The sequence below is a fragment of the Canis aureus genome, chromosome X (assembly GCF_053574225.1).
Source record: "Canis aureus isolate CA01 chromosome X, VMU_Caureus_v.1.0, whole genome shotgun sequence".
NCBI classification, from domain to species: Eukaryota; Metazoa; Chordata; class Mammalia; order Carnivora; family Canidae; genus Canis; species Canis aureus.
Window position 1 is genome coordinate 88,932,828 of NC_135649.1, and position 17,271 is coordinate 88,950,098.

The following is a 17,271-nucleotide window of genomic DNA, read 5'->3' on the forward strand; positions in this document are numbered from 1 at the left end:
CGTGCTCAATAGCATCATCATTTTTACTATTATCATCACGGTTTCACTGAATCTGGGGTGCCATCAGTTGTAAGACACATCATTATTTTAAATGATACTAAGAAAGAAAACAGTCAATCATAATAATTGAAGACTATATTTAGTGTTGAAGACTCATTCCAATTTCAGGACACCTGGGTGGCTCAGCGGTTGAGTATTTGCTTAGGACATGATCCTGGAGTACTGGGACCAAGTCCTGCATTGGGCTCCTGTGGGGAGCCTGCTTCTCCCTCTGCCTGTATCTCTGCCTCTCTGCCTCTCTCTCTCTCTCATGAATAAATAAATCTTAAAAAAAAAAAAAAAAAAAAAAGACTTGTTCCAATTGCAAAGATCTGAAGATGTAAAAAAAAAAAAAAAAAACTGTGCTTTGAAGAACGAATGAAATTCAGTATTGTATTTAGTGCTGTTTAATAGCTTTATACCATATATGTACCGAGGGCTGCTCCCTATTTATATATTCAATCCTGACCACTCCTTTGCACCATAAACCTGGGGGATCCCTGGGTGGCTCAGTGGTTTAGCACCTGCCTTCGGCCCAGGGCATGATCCTGGAGTCCTGGGGTCAAGTCCCGCATCAGGCTCCCCGCATTGAGCCTGCTTTTCCCTCTGCCTATGTCTCTTCCTGTGTGTGTGTATGTGTGTGTGTGTGTGTGTGTGTGTGTGTTTCATGAATAAATAAGTAAAATCTTAAAAAAAAAAAAACTGTATGAACCATAAACATGCATCTCCAACTGCCTACCTAATGTCTCCACGTGGATGCTCACAGATACTCAAAAATCATATGTCTAAAACACAGTTCTCAATGGCCTTTCCCATCTTGACATACAGCAACTCTATTCTCCCAACTTTTCAGGCCCCAAACCTTGGTGTCAACAAATTCTTTTCTTTTTTTTTAAGATTTTATTTATTTATTTGAAAGAGAGAGCACAAGCCAAGGTGGAAGGGTAGAGGAAGAGGGAGAAGCTGAGCAAGGAACCCCACTTGGGACTTGATCCCAGGACCCTGGGATCATGACCTGAGCCCAAGGCAGACACTCAACCACTGAGCCGCCCAAGCACCCCGGGTCTCTACCTTTTATATAAATCCAGAACTCAGCCTCTTCTCAGCACCTGCACTGCCAATACAACTATTCCACAGCATGGTGTGGCAAGGTCTGCTGGCTGCTCACCGACTCCACACTTTCCTCTTCTTCCTGGGCACACAGTCCTCAGCCTCTCTTGCAGGTAGGTGTGGCCATATGGAATGTGAGCACAAATTTCACATACCATTTCCAGCCTGTCTGTGTAAACCTCCCAAGCATACTCTTATATGCTTTTCTCCCCTTGCAGCTTGCTATAACAGAGGTGGCTCCAAACCCTACTCCTAAGGATGACCTTGGTAGCCCCATGTCAAAGAAAGCAAGGCCTTAGTCAGGCTGGGTTTCTGAATGACAGCATGGAGGGCTGTCCCCATGACCTGTTTACCCACACAGCATGGGAAGATAAGCAATAAAGAAATGTTTGCTGTTTGAACCAGTAGACGATGAGGAAAACGGTATCAGAGGATAGAAAGATGGAAAGAGTCTTCTTGTTAAACAGCAGATGCTACCTATAAAAAAAAGAAGTAGGGCCAAGTGCCTCCAGAGCCTCCAGCTTTCGCAAAGGATATAGGAAAGCGATGTTAGTAGTGTGTATTGATGGTTCCTTGCTCTATTTAGCAAGGTGTTACAAGGAAGAAAAAAGTTCAGGCAAGAACTGGTTGGTTGAGTTGTAAAAACAAAATGAGAAATTTGGGGATACAAGATTAGAAAAGCTGACTGCGGGGGCGCCTGGGTGGCTCAGTCAGTTAAAAGCCTCCAACTCTTAATTTGGCTCGGGTCTTGGTCTCAGGGTGGTGAGATCAAGGCCCACATCCAGCTTCACACTGGGCATGGAGTCTGCGTGAGATTCTCTCTCTTCCTCTGCCTTTCCCTCTGCGCTCTCTCTCGCTCTTTAAAAAAAAGAAAGAAACTGAAGCTGACTGCTTCTGTATCCCAAATAATAAAAGACTGAAAAAGGCTTAGTGTCACAAAGGTGTAGGAGAACAGCTCCATCATGATGTGACCCTGCCTATCTCCACGTAGGACACATAAACAGAGCATCTGCAGTCTCACCCAACTCATGGCAGAATCTTCTGTGATTCCTCCTGGAAGAAAGGGGTTAAGGACAAGGAGCTGCTACAGTGTTGCTTCTCCACCCCTAACTCAAGGGAGACTGCCACAGAACTGTTTCTTATCCATCTCCCTAGTTTGGGGGGAGGGCAACTCTCTCTAGCTTCCCCACTACCCCGCTAGGATCCAGCTGCCAGCTTCCATGGCTTTCTATAAAACTGCTCGGCAGTAGTTTAGAGTTGGCTTCTCCACAGCACTCTGGTGGTCTGTCATTTCGCATGTTCAGTGCTACCCTGTGTAAAACTCCGTAAACGGGACTCTGCTCTAAAGTGAAAATCAAATTGAAGTGAAATCAAATCAAATTGAAGAGGTGGTATCCTTCTCATCTAAGCCTGCTGTTTGAGATAGCATCAAGGGAGACACTACTAGTTTCTTTTTTTTTTTTTTTAATTTTTATTTATTTATGATAGTCACACAGAGAGAGAGAGAGAGAGAGGCAGAGACACAGGCAGAGGGAGAAGCAGGCTCCATGCACCGGGAGCCCGACGTGGGATTCGATCCCGGGTCTCCAGGATCGCGCCCTGGGCCAAAGGCAGGCACCAAACCACTGCACCACCCAGGGATCCCACCACTAGTTTCAAAACGGAGCAGTACAGGAACAAGGAAGCAAATAAGTAAGGTAGCCATCACAACCACATCTAGGAAGAGAATGTGGGCAAGGTCTCAGAGAGATCAGAGGCCTGCTAAGGTTTGGATGGAACTGATCACCAAGGAAGTCAAGATCTGGCCTGGAAAAGCTGCAAGGTTTAAAACAACCCTTGGGGGCACCTGGGTGGCTCAAATCTATTGGGTGTCTGCCTTCAGCTCAGGTCATGATCCCAGGGTCTTGGGACTGAGCTCCACATTAAGCTCTCTCAGATGGAGGTCGGCTTCTAACCCTCTCCCTCTACCCCTCCCCTGCTCATGCTCTCTCTCTCTCTCTCTCTCAAATAAATAAAATCTTTTTTTAAAAAAATTAGGTAAAACAACCCTTGGGCAAGAAGCGATCTGGGAAAGCTGAGTCTCCAGTCCCCATCATTAACTCACTTCTATCATTTCCTTCTTGCCGCCCTCACGCTCTCCGTGCCAACCAGGCTCCTTATCATTCCTTGAACATGATAAAGCACATTCCCATCTCAGATCCTTGGCCTCTGCTGGTTCCTTCTTGTCCCTGAAACAAATTTCTTTTCAGATATTTATGAAGTATTTCACATTTATAGATTTCACATATTTATAAGGACATCAGGGATGGGAGTCCTAAGCACACAGAAGGTAGCTGAGAGACTGTAGGTTTCTCCCTAAAGCTCCTACTCCGACAGGCACCAGGTTCACCAGAAGCCAGGCAGAACCTAACTGCCCTGCCACCTACTCATGCAAGGACCTCAGGGCCTCCACGAAGTGCACCAAATGATTTCCAGGAGTTGCTAAGGGCTGTCACGTGTGCCCAGGAACAAGTCCCATCCGACAGTCTCCATGAGACTCTACTCTTGGCTGGATATCAGACACTGCAGCCACCCTGAGGACTCCCTGAGGGTATTGGTACCTCCAGCTTGATTACAGTAGTTCCACCTTGGTGGCCCCTTAGGGAGTAGGGTGCAGAAAATGCCTTCCTCTCTGTGGTGTGGTAGGGTGAACGGCGCTCTCACCCAGGTTATCTTCTGCTGAGGGAGCCCGGAGCAGTGCCAGATGGGAAATGCAGGATAAGGCAACTCTACTGCGTCCTGTAGTAAGAGCACTGGCACCTTCCTAGTATGCTTGTCTTCAAAGTGTTCTGAAACACAATTTCCAATGTGTGGGGGGCCATGTTCCCCCACACCAAACAATTCTGACACTATCTACCTGGAAAGAGCATCAGATTCTACAGGTTAAGGACTCAGTCCTACAAGGCTGCTACTGTCCCACACCCCATACACATACACCTCTCTTTAGACACCAAACGTAAGTTGTTGCTTGTGCTTCTGACCAACTGGCTGTAGATAGGAGGTTCCAATGACCACCCCCTTGGTAACTCAATTCAAACACCAGCTGCAAGTCTATGTTGACCTGTACTTCTGACTGGCTAGGTTCCAATGACCTACTCCTTGGGTTCAGTTCATTTGCTAGAGTGGCTCACAGAACTCAGAGAAACATTTTACTTACTAGATTATTGATTTATTATAAAAAGATAAATCAGGAACAGCCAGATGGAAGAGATGCATAGGGTCAGGTCTGGGGAAAGGATGAGGTGCTTCCATTCTCTCTTCAGGAGCACCAGTCTCTCCACAACTCCACAGGCTCACCAACCCGGAAGTTCTCTGAACCCAATCCTTTTAGTTTAAATCTATGGCCAATAGTGATTGATTCAATCCCCCTCCCACCCATTAGAGGAGTGGGACTGAAATTTCCAACCTTCTAATCACAAGGTTGGTTCCCAAGGCAACCAGCCCCCTTCCTTAGGTGCTGGCCAGGTCACTCATTAACATAACAAAAGACACCTTTAAGGCTCTCAATGCTGAGGAAATTCCAAAGGTTTTAGGAGTTTGGTGCCAGAAATGGGACAAGACCAAACATATTCCTTTTTTTTTTTTAAAGATTTTATTTATTTATTCATGAGAGAGACACACACAGAGAGAGAGAGAGAGAGAGAGGCAGAGACACAGGCAGAGGGAGAAGCAGGCTCCATGCAGGGAGCCTGACGTGGGACTCGATTCTGGGTCTCCAGGATCAGGCCCTGGGCTGAAGGAGGCGCTAAACCACTGAGCCACCTGGGCTGCCCACATATTTCTTATTATAAACCACAGTATCACAGCCCACCCTGGTCTTCGAACACGGATCCCTAATAGCAAAACAATCATAAAAGTCAAAAGATATGGCACGTTACTAGAATCTCATTCAGTGATTAATAACTATCCAGTCCAGCATCATATGGAGGAAAAGCAGTCCCCCTCCCAGGGGGTTGGCCACTCAGGTTTGCAGGCTTCCAGTAGATCCCATCAGGTTCCAAAACCAAGAGTGGGCTCAGCAACATATGGCTTCACCTTCTCAAGCATCTGGTATACTCAAGCTAAGAAATAATAGCATCTCCTGCTCTGAGCCTCTTTGGACATGTCAATGTAACATCCCATGCATGGATTTCCCTCATTCTATAACCCACATATTCATTCCCTTACCCTTCAGCTACTATTTTCCTTCCCTCCATTTATATCCAAACCTTTCCACCTCTGAAGGAACATTGGGTTTGGCCACTGTGCTGGTGTAGATTGCAAGCAGCAAAACTAGTCTAGCAAGTCCCTCCCGCTCAGTTCAGTTCTAGTCAGATAAGCTAAGGTTACTAGTGGGCTATCTGCACCACCAGGCAATAGAGCTGAATTCGCTGTTAGCCCCAATTTCGCCAGAAGGGGCAAAGGCCCATCCTGCCTCATTGGGACCTTAGGAATTCTGACACAAGGGTTAAAAATACACAGTTGCAAGTTTCTTGCTTGAGAATCCAGCCCTGGTAGTCCTGGGTCCTTTGACCACTGCATCAAGTAGAGAAGGAAAAAAAAAAAGAAGTTGAGGCAATGTGGAAAAGAATGAGCACCTTCCCACACACCCTCTTCCCCGGATCCACTGGGAAAACAGAGGAATCTATGCAGGGGGGACATTCCTGTAGTCCCCATCATGTTCATGCTGAGTGTGAGAACACACTCATGAAGGCCTGGAAGCTAGCCCCCTTTGTGTGCTTCTCTCCCCTTGCCCACCCTGACCCTCAGCCCCTTTTAGACAACCACTATTTAACTGCCCCATCCATTCTCTGTCAAACTAGTACTCAGGAGGATATCCCTGTCCCATGTTGGACATTATCAGCTATAAAGTATATTCCTCCCTCTGAAGAAATGCCGATGGACTGTCCAAAGTGGTGCAGTATCCTCAGTTCTGGGTCTCAATCTAGAGTCAGTGACTCCTGCTGTCAGGACCCACTGGAAGACCCCAGTACTTCCAGTATCAAGTCTCACTTGCCCACTATGTTAAGGCCCTTCCCACCAGGGAATCTGCCACAAGGCCATCTGCAGTCTCTGTCTCCCTTGCTAACAGAACAATTCTTACTGACATTTTGTACCTCAGAAGGTGCCAGAGGAACAGGTCTGGAACCAGCCCATCTCTGCTTTGCTACAGACCCCCAATGTCCACTCATCCCCAGCCAGGTGGTTACCTCAAGGGAGTACATGGGGAGATCTGCTAGCTTCTTCCAACCACCTTCCAAACCTGGAAGGGAGTTCTTCTGATGGGCATTGGCATGTTCTACTTTAATGCACCCCTCAAATTTCCAGAGGGCTATGCCCTACTTGGGCATCCCTTTAATAGACCATGTTTCTGCCGCCCTCCTGCTGACCATAAGCCCAGGCCACTGGCCACTGCCCGTGAGTCAGTAAAGAGTCAAACATACAGGCTTTTTATCACGGTTCAATTCTTCCATCGCTGAGAGCAAAACAGCATGCAATTCAGACCACTGAGCTGACTGGCTTTCACCTTTTTTGCTCAGAATGGAAGCCTTCCAAGTAAGATGTTGTCCATTCCCCATGGAACTTGCATCCAAAGATCAAGCAGCTTTTTGTCCATCAGTTGAGAGCTATTTACAGGGCACTGACCAAGTGACAAGAGAATCCAACAAGCTCCTCACACAGTTCCAGAGTCTATCCTAGGGGAAAAGGGCTCCCTGCTTGTGAGGAAGCTCCTCCTCGCATTCCCAGGCACTGCTATTCCCGTTAAGGTGTTTCTCGAACATCATTCTAGACATTATGGGTATTTCAGGTTTCAAGATCGTGTATGCCCTTCAGCTTCAATTAATAATATCCCATAGCAAGGTTGTAAATGACCTTCAAAATTCTCCTCTCCAAAGTCCCAGTAGTGGTCACTGGGAGGCGCTCACAGGCTCTTGCCATAAACCCCAGTGTACACTCTTACAAAGCACTATTGCCAGAATTGGTCTTCACCAACATTCCAGCTTCTACCCTCCGCTGTGGGCTCAGGCATCTTACTGGTTCCCATTTAGCACATCCAGTTAATGCTGCTTGAAGGGCAGACATACATGCCTTCTGTTACAATACTAGGTAGGGGAAGCATTCCCCTGTCAGATACAATGTCCATCCCTTGTCATTCCCTAATATTTTGCCTTTTAACCATCAGGTAAAAGAAACGCAAGCCCTTCCCAGAAAGTCTATTCAAATGTACAAATTCTCCTACAAACTTTTACCATGATTCCATGGACTCGCGTTCCTAGCTGCAGCCTGTCAGGACTTCATCAACAGGTTATGGTTTTACAACCAGGCAAAGGAAGTGCTCCTCAGCCACATTTAATATCCATTCCCATAAAACATTCAGGTAAAGTTAACATGATTTCTTCAGAGAACACCAGCTTTAGTATATCAACTTTCATAATCCTATCAAACCCTATATTTTTACATTCTGTCAGTCTAATTGTAGCAGGAGTCAGGGCTTTACCGATGGGTTTTGGTACCCTAGTTCATGGGACTCCCGTATCAAGAAGTCCAGGGAAACTTCTCTGACCATTTTACCTACTCTTGTGCTATACAGGCTTTGAATCTCCAGTGAGGTGTTTAAGCCAAGGGACGCTGGCCCTTTTGTCCATCTTTATCTTGATTAATCTGCCTAACTGCTTGCCCAAGCAGTTGCTGGTCAGGGACTTCATTGTACTTTTTGCCTTCCGCCTTGTGAAATTTCTCCCAAACAGGGTAACATAAAGCAAAATTGTTTGGGGCCCTTTAATGCTGGGGTAGTAACGGGTCCATTTGGCCCGATCAACCTTAGGTAGTGCTGTTATTAAAACCTTTGTCTTAGGGATCCCTGAGTGGCTCAGCGGATTGGCACCTGCCTTTGGCCCAGGCGTGATCCTGGGGTCCCGGGATCAGATCGAGTCGAGTCGGGCTCCCTGCGTGAAGCCTGCTTCTCCCTCTGCCTGTGTCTCTGCCCCTCTCTCTCTCTCATGAATAAATAAAATAAAAATCTTAAAAAAAAATAAAACCTTTGTCTTAATCCCATCAATGTCTGTTTTATTCATCCTATTTCTTTTAAGAAAAAATCCTTATGCAATTTATATATACAGAACAACAACAACAAAAAAAACGGTTCACCCATGTCTTAATAATCACCTAAAAATTTCCACCCGGCTGGGACGAGTCCCCTTTCTCTTTTCCTCTTTGTTTCACTCCTATCGATACTCACTTTAGTCACCATATTTCTTAATAACTTCAAAAATTTCCACCTGGTTCGGAAACGTCCCTAGACTTTCTCCATTTGCTTGTTAATTAACCTAAGGTTTCTATTAGCATCTGTAAGACCCCTGAGGGGAAGCTGAGGCAGCAAATTCGATGAGGCTTCCCGAGCTGTTGTTTGGTTCTGCAGCAATGAGGTTCGGTGGGGCGCTCCTGTGAAAGGGGCCCCCTCAACCATGGCATTTACCATGACTCGGGTAATGGGCCTTTTGGGCGGGTTAATATCTCGCTTGTCATAAAGCCAGTCCCCACGCCTTGCATAGGAAGCTTATCAGCTGCTCCATCGGGGTGTTGCACTTGGCATTCATGTGGGGGTTAAGTACAGTCCCCTTTCCAAGGATTAACAAGGCTTAGGGTGGCTTTTATCCAGTCCACCGGGCTGGCTGTTCCCTGGGGAATGTCTGGATCACATACAGCCACCTGCGAGTGTTCCAGAGCGATCTGTGGGTCCCGCCTCAACCCGAACCTGCTGTTCCACCGGCGGCATTCAGACCAAACACACCGCCCCCAATCAGTTACTCCCCCAATCCGGCTCAGGAAGGCTTCCTCAGGAAGCTGAGGATACTGATTAGACAAAATGAAAACGCTTTCACACTCTATCCCCCTAGTTTCAAAAGTTCCTTGGTTTTGCCCTTCCCCCACAGTGACTTTTACCTTAGGGGGGCAGCTTTGAGGCTAACGGCCAAAGCTCAGACTCACTGAAATCGGAGTTTGGACTGGCACCAAAGTCCGACCGAGCGGTCCCTTTTAGTTTAGCCATTACAGATAACAACAATGACCAAAGGATTGAATATTTTGCCTTTTTCTCATTAGTATGCACTTCCTTATTCGAAATACCTGGGAGTTGGGTCCATCTTTAGTAACTGAACGCAACACAGTTGCTGCTCCATTCCTGGAGTAACCACATGATCACCCAGGAATCAAGAGGTTCCTCATCCCCCCCTACCTCCCCTTCATCCTTTCTCTTCCCAAACCACATACTTCCGTGAGCCAAGGACGCATCTAGCAAGTCCCAATTCACTGACCACCAACTTTTTGGAGTTCCTGGACCCAAATCCCAAGTTGGGGGAAGGGCTTTCCACACAATACCAGGCAATTTTGGGACCAGCAGAGTCCAAGAATTCAACTCAATTCCAATACCACCTACCTGGAGTCAGTATCAGATTAGCCACGTTAGGAGTTCAGTCCTAGAAGACGGTTTCTCCAACCCCAGCCACCCTAACTTCAGAAGCCAATCACAAGCCCAGGCTGTTACCTGTGCTTCTGACCAACCAGCAACAGATTGGAGGTTCCAACAACCATCTCCTTGGGTTCCATTAATTTGCTATTGTGGCTCACAGAACTCGGAGAAACATCTTACTTACTAGATCACCGGTGTATTAGAAAAGGATATAACCCAGAAACAGCTAGATGGAAGAGATGCACAGGGCAAGGTATGGTGTAAGGACGAGGAGCTTCCATGCCTTCTCCAAGCCCGTCACTCTTCCTGAAACCAGGTGTTTGACAACCTGCAAGCGCTGTCCTTTGGGGTTTTTATGGAGGCTTCATTACATAGTCATGATTGATTTAATCATTGGCCATTGGTAATTGATTCAATCTCCAGCCCCTCTCCTCCCGGGAGGTCAGGGGGTGGGACTCAAAGTTCTAACCCTTGATTCCTACTTGGTTCCCCTGGCAACCAGCCCCCAGCCTTAGGTACAGCCCAAATGTCACCATTAACATAACAAAAGACACCTTTGTTGCTCTCATCACTTAGGAAATTCCAAGGGTTTTAGGAGCTCTATGCCAGAAATGAAAGGGAAGCCAAATATATATTTCTTATTACCAATCACAGTATTACAGCTTGTAAGTTGCAACTTCCTTTTGAAGGACATATTTTTAACATCTAATTCAAGTTGTAAATATGTATTCTCTCAGACCCAGCATTTCTTGTACTCTGTATTAACTCTAGAGAAACAGGGCAGCCCTGGTGGCGCAGCGGTTTAGTGCTGCCTGCAGCCTGGGGTGTGATCCTGGAGACCTGGGATCGAGTCGGGCTCCCTGCATGGAGCCTGCTTCTCCCTTTGCCTGTGTCTCTGCCTCTCTCTCTATCTCTCATAAATAAATAATCAAAAAAAAAAAAAAAACTCTAGAGAAACATTCCTAAACAGGTAGAAAGATGCAGGGACATGAACATTAATCATGGAATGTGGGTAAGAGTGAACATATGGCAAGAGTGCAATAAACAATGGCATATGCTCTCCTAATAAGGAATATTAGGCAGCAGGTGAAAAGCATGAGATGAGGATGAGGACGCTGGGTGCCTGAAACCATTAAGCATCTGCCTTCACCTCAAGTCATGATCTCAAGAGTCCTGGGATCCAGCCGCTAGTCAGCTTCTTCCTCTGCCCCTCCCCCCAAGTAAATAAATAAACATTTTAAAAGAAAGAAAAGAAAGGTGGCTCGATGATATCATCATATGCAAAAAAGATATATATACTATGCAAAAAAAATTTTTGAACCCACACATAATGCCACGTGTGTTTTAATAATACATGTAGAAAAGCACATGTAAATGATAACCGGTAATACTGGCTGCCTCTGGGCAGCTGGAGAGAAGAGAAAGGAATCAGAACTGGGGCTGGTGACTGAGAGGATTTCAGCCTTTTCTTAATAACTGTCCTTCAAGGACAATTAACGCTTCTGTAATTAGAAATTAATGTTTTATAAAGGGCATCTGGCTGCGTAGCAAAATTGTCCAGCCGCCCCCACCTTATCACTTTAATGCACACTGGCGCAACTTCCAATTGGTAGCGCCTGAATTACTTTGCCTAAGGGCTTTCTCTTGCCACTGGAACCTGCTTAGCTGCTGGAGTTGGCTCTGCTACCCATGTGGCAGACCAGAAATGCTGGGGAATGAGCCCCCTGAACGCAGCCCTCAACCAATGACTAATGGGAGTCCGTGTACCTTTCATCAGGGACCAATTGGAACGTAGAAAGCACATTAGTTATTCGAAAAGACAGGATTTACTATTTAAAAAACAAACAAAACAAAAACAACAAAAACGTTAACTAGGCATAAAGTTAAGGAGCTAACTCAAGCGGTGAAAAGAGAACTCTTACGGTATCGTAAAGAAAGTAATAGAAGGAAGCTGCTACCAGCCCCAGCGCTGGGGTACAAAGGAGAAAATGGAATTGTTAAACTTAGAAGACTGGAGGAAGGGCTCCGTGGAAACTGGGACCCAGACCTCTGAGGAGGGGGTGCTGCTCACCTCATGCTGGTGCTGCTGATGGGGGTGGGATGAAGCTCGTTCTGTGAATCCTGGAAAACTGCAAGCCGGATTCCGCTGGAGACAAGGAAAGGCGCTGCTGGGGCGGCGGTGAAGAAATGTTCTGGGGGAATGCTGACAGCAGCAGGAAGCTGACAGGAGGGAACAAGGAAGAACAGAAAGGAGTTTAAGTTGCTACGTCCTCCTCCCGCCTTGCAGTCTCCCTCTATCGCCCCCTATAGGCAGAGTCTCGCAGGAAGCAGCCGGCCAAACAGAAATGTAGGTGGTAGCTTCCCATCTCCCGAATCAAAGGGTTGAATATGGAAGGGTGAGTGTGAGGCTTAATAACTTAATACCATGCGGAAAAATAGAGAATAGTTTAGTGAGTTCCAGTTTATCTGTCACTCAGCTTCAAGAGTTATTACTATTTTGGCTTTCTTGCTTCATTTATTTCCCTCCATACTTTTCCCCTGGAGTGTTTTAAAGCAAATGACATAATTTCACCCATAAATACTTAAGTGTCTAATAGGATACAGACTTTAGGAACATAATTCCATTATCATACATAATATAATTAACACTAATTCCTTAATATAATCGAATACTCAGTCTGTGTTCAAATTTTCCCAGTTGTCTCAAAAATGGCTTTTTACAGTTGGTTTGTTTGAATCAAGACCCAAACAATGTCCAGGTATGGTTTCTGTCAGTATATCTCTTAATTCTCTCTTAATCTATAATCCTTTCTTCCCCCTTCCCTGTTTCCTGTATATTATTTCAATTCACCAGAAAAACATCATTTGTCCTGTGGAATGTCTCATATTCTAAATTTTTCTGGTTGAATCCTACTGGTATCATTTAACATGTCCCTCTGTCCCCTTTATTTTCTGTAAGTGGGTAGTTACATCTGGAGCCTTGGCTAGATTCAGGTTCAATTTTTTGGCAAGGATATTTCATAGCATTCTGTGTACTTCCTATTACCCCTCATTGGAAAGCACTATGGTCATTTTTAAAAATCGAGGTAAAATTATTAAGTTGAGGTATACTTTACCCAAAGTTAAATGCACAGAAACTAAGTAAACAGCTTGAGGACTATTTACAGACTATACATCCATGTAACCACTGCTCAGATCAAGATATTGAAGCATTTCCATAATCCAGGCCATTCCTTCATAAATGGTGATTTTCCTTTAAGAGCTTGAATTCTTTTTTTTTAATTTTTTTTTTTATTATTTATTTATGATAGGCACACAGTGAGAGAGAGAGGCAGAGACACAGGCAGAGGGAGAAGCGGGCTCCATGCACCGGGAGCCCGACGTGGGATTCGATCCCGGGTCTCCAGGATCGTGCCCTGGGCCAAAGGCAGGCGTTAAACCACTGCGCCACCCAGGGATCCCTTGAATTCTTTTTTAATGAAGAACTTTCTCATCAATTCTGACTGCTCTGAAATACAGTCAGGCAGGATAAGTGTTTGATTTTTTTCCCTTTGTTAATTTTATGATTCATAAGTTGATGTCCTAGCAGCCTCCAAAAAGTGACCAATGAGGTTTTATTTTTTAGTATCAGAATGAACTCATGGAGTTCTACAATATTTGATGTATAAATGTGTATATTACTTTGCAGTCATTAGGCATTTTCATGCTTAAAGTGTTCTATCTGGGGCCAGTAAGAACCCCTTAAAAAGTTGGTTCCTTAATCCTTTAATACCACCCTTGTAGGCTTTAATTTCTAGTAAGACAGGATATTCCAGCTTCATCTTTTACATTTCCAGCCTCAGAATTGAAATCAGTTCTTTCCCTAAGGAGCTCTGCATATTTGTTTGTTTTATTTTTTTTAATATTTTATTTATTTATTCATGAGAGACAGAGAGAGAGGCAGAGACGCAGGCAGAGGGAGAAGCAGGCTCCCTGCAGGGAGCCCGACATGGGACTTGATCCCAGGTCTCCAGGATCACACTCTGGGCTGAACGCGGCACTAAACCGTTGAGCCACCAGGGCTGCCCCTGTTTGTTTGTTTTAAATTATATTTAGTCACCATAATCTGGATGCTGGGTATTTATTGCTATTATGTTGTCATTTCTTTTAGGTCTTTTAAGTGCACCGAGCTAGGAAAGACATATTTCTTAGAAAAAGAAAAATAAACTATAAATTGATACTGCTATTTTCAATCCAAATGAAAGATTAAAGGATTTTTAGTTTCTTTGATTCTGTATTTATCTCTTTTCTCTCATGTATAAAATCTTGATTCTTAATGATATTAACATAATGACTGATTTGCTTGATTCTACTATATAGATAGAGGAGCGTCAGGGTAACACTATCAATATTATTGCTGACAATTAGACCACACTGAATGCCATTTCAGATTTATTTGCAGTTCTTCTTGTCCTTAGGATCTAACTCACTAGAGATATACTATAAAAATACTATGTTTCCAAGTCACTTGGAATAATTATTCTCTGTGTAGTTTTGATGGCAAAACTTGATATATACTTGAGTTCATTTGTTTCTGTTTGTCTTCAATGTCCAAGAATGAGATTCAGTTTTTAAATTATTTTAAACAATCTTATGGTTCCAACATGTATTAGCGGCTGCCTAGCAAATTAAATCAAACTTAAAATAACAAGTATTTATTATCTCACAGTTTCTGTCAGAAATCTGGAATGGCTTAGCTGGGTGGTTCTAGTTCAGGGTCTCTCATGAAATACAGTCAAGATGTCTGTTAGGGCTGCAGTCATCTCAGGGTTTAACTGGGGCTGGGCATCTGCTTCCAAGATGGTTCACCCACGTGACTGCTGGCAGACCTCAGATCCTCACCATGTGGCAACTGGCTTCCCCCAGAACAAGTGGTCCAAGAGAAAGAAAGAATAAAACAGAAGCCACATTGTCCTTTAGAGTCCAATCTTGGAAGTTATATACTATCACTGATGCCAAATTCTACTGGTCACACAGACAAACCCTGCTACAGTGTCAAGGGAACTTCACAAGGATGTAAATACCAGGAGGTGGGAATCTTTGGGGGCCATCTTTTACTCAAAACAAAATTATGAAACAAGATATATTCAGAGAGGTCTAGTTGCCATCTTTGTACTTTCCACATTCCTTGCCTCCTCCTTTAGGAAACCACTTTTATTAGTCCTTGTTTTACTTTCCATTGTTTCCCTTTGAAAAATATCAGAAAATACATACCTATATTTATATTCCCTACCATACAACTTTTCTGCACTTTGCCTTTTTTCAGTTAACACCATATTCTACAGATAACCTTAAAAAAAGCACAGAGATCTTCCTCACTCCATTTTACAGCTTCATTTAACTTCATTATACAAATATACTATAGTTTAAATAACATTTTAATGGCTTCATTAATTACTAATTCTTCTCCAAGTTTTAGACATAAGCTGCTTATAATTTTCATCACTATAAATAATGCTGCAACAAATATCTTTGTATGTACAGGTTTCTCTGGATGTAGGATTTTTTTTTTTTTAAGATTTATTTCTTTATTTTTGAGAGAGTGAGAGTGAAGGGCAGGGGCAGAGAGAGAGGGAGAGAGCATCCCAAGCAGGCTCCACACTGAACATAGAGCCTGGTGCAGGGCTAAATCCCAGAACCCTGAGATCATGACCTGAGCCAAAACCAAGAGTCACACTCAACAGACTGTGCCATCCAGGTGCCCCTGGGTGTTGGATTATTATTTTAGACTTCTAGACTTATTTATTTATTTATTTATTTATTTATTTATTTATTTATTTATTTATGAGAGACACACAGAGAGAGAGAGAGGCAGAGACACAGGCAGAGGGAGAAGCAGGCTCCATGCAGGGAGCCCCATGTGGGACTCAATCCCAGGACCCCAGGATCATGCCCTGAGCTGAAGGCAGATGCTTAACCACTGAGCCACCCAGGCATCCCTAGACTCACATATTTATTAAGTCAAAGCTATGAATAATTTTTATGCTTTGTTTATGTACTGCTAAATTGGTTCACAAAAGAGCTATACTGCATTACATTTCTATCTACTAAGTATAGAGCGTTTATCTTTTCTGTATTCTTATCTGAATTGAGTAGTCTAATTCTTTTTAATCTTGACTATTTTGACAGATATACTTAAGTATATGCTTGTAGTGGCTGGCCATATATTTACCCATAATGCTTTAGTAGTAAGTTAGTTTACTTTATTACTCCGTATTTCAAAGATAACTCTTACTAATTCAAAATCTATATCAAGTATCATTTTTAACTATTTAACTTTATTTTTCTACATCTTTCACCTGAAGTGCATGCTGACTTATAGGATATTTTTCTCAACTAGTAAATATCTAGTACTTACATGCAAGACTATAATGTGTGCTAAAATTATAAAGTGCAATAATGATTATACAAGTCATACAAAATGCAATAAAAATTATCCCAGCAATTTTTAGTACAATATATTCAAATATTTAGAGATAGTAAAATATTCAAGTCATTTTGTTGGATTTGTAGCACCATGGTTTTATTTTTGCTGTAAAAATAGCTGTTAACCCTTTTTAACTAAGAAAACATCTACGGAGTAAGAGATCTATTATTCATGAACTACATATTCAGTAAATGTTTTTAAAACAGCCCTGCCATGTTTCTCATTAAAATAGCTATGGCATATGTTTCTAAATTCATATGTCATCATTCTTCATTGAATTAATTAGCAAAATTATTTTTTTCTCCTTTTACCTTTCGGAGTGATATTTTAAAAATATTTTTGGCATTTATACAGAGTACAATTTATAGGTCATAAAAATATTCGTGTTACAAAGTACTCTTGCATAGCTCTTCTGCTGCTGCTTTGAATACTAATTATGAATATATATTTAGGTATTCGTAACACGTAGCCATTTTCCTGAAATGTAACCAGACTCAGCAGCAGAGCCCTCCAGAGAGTGGGGTGGGGATGGGCTTCGCTAACACCAAGACCACCTGCAAATATCACTCTCATTGTTATCAATAAATAGTTCCAACAAACTGGGTTGAAATGCCCTGAAATTAGTCCCGGCATAGTTAAATGGAAACATTGTTAATCAGTATGTTTCATGCCTTGACCAGCAAAACAACTCAGGCCTGCTGGAATTAACCCCCAGAGCACAATAGCCAAACACTGACTACATCTCAATACTTTCCAAAAAACCAAAAGGTCCAAAGCACGGTTTTTGGACCACAATGCAAAAATTGACAAATACAGACAATAAAAATCAATAGAAAACGCAAACTAAAATGAGGTACTTTTTAAAAATATAAAACTGATGCAAATTGATGAGAACGTTAATATCCAGTGTCAGTAAGGATAGACCTCTTCATTCACTGCTGAGGGAAGACATAAAATTGTAAGGTATAATGGCCTTTTGAAAGACTTGGAGGCCTTTCAAAGGTACACCTTGGTAATCTCCATCAAGATTCTTTAAAAGTACATTCCCTCCTCCTAGCAATTACGTATGTTGCATATCATTCCAAAGAGATAATTGAGGATATGGGCAGAGAAAAATTGCAAGGATGTTTACTGAAGCACAATGAATAATAGCAAAAAGCTGGAAACA

At 43.2% G+C, this 17,271-nt stretch overlaps 1 protein-coding gene across 1 annotated transcript in view; it reads right to left on the bottom strand.

The window, feature by feature from the left end:
• USP9X (ubiquitin specific peptidase 9 X-linked) overlaps nucleotides 1–11,857 on the bottom strand; it is a 178,047-nt gene extending 166,190 nt beyond the window's left edge. The window contains exon 1 of the mRNA XM_077888368.1: nucleotides 11,709–11,857. The gene's annotated coding sequence lies outside the window, so the exon portion shown is untranslated. The remainder of the gene's footprint in view (nucleotides 1–11,708) is intronic.
• Between the last annotated feature and the right edge of the window lie 5,414 nt (nucleotides 11,858–17,271).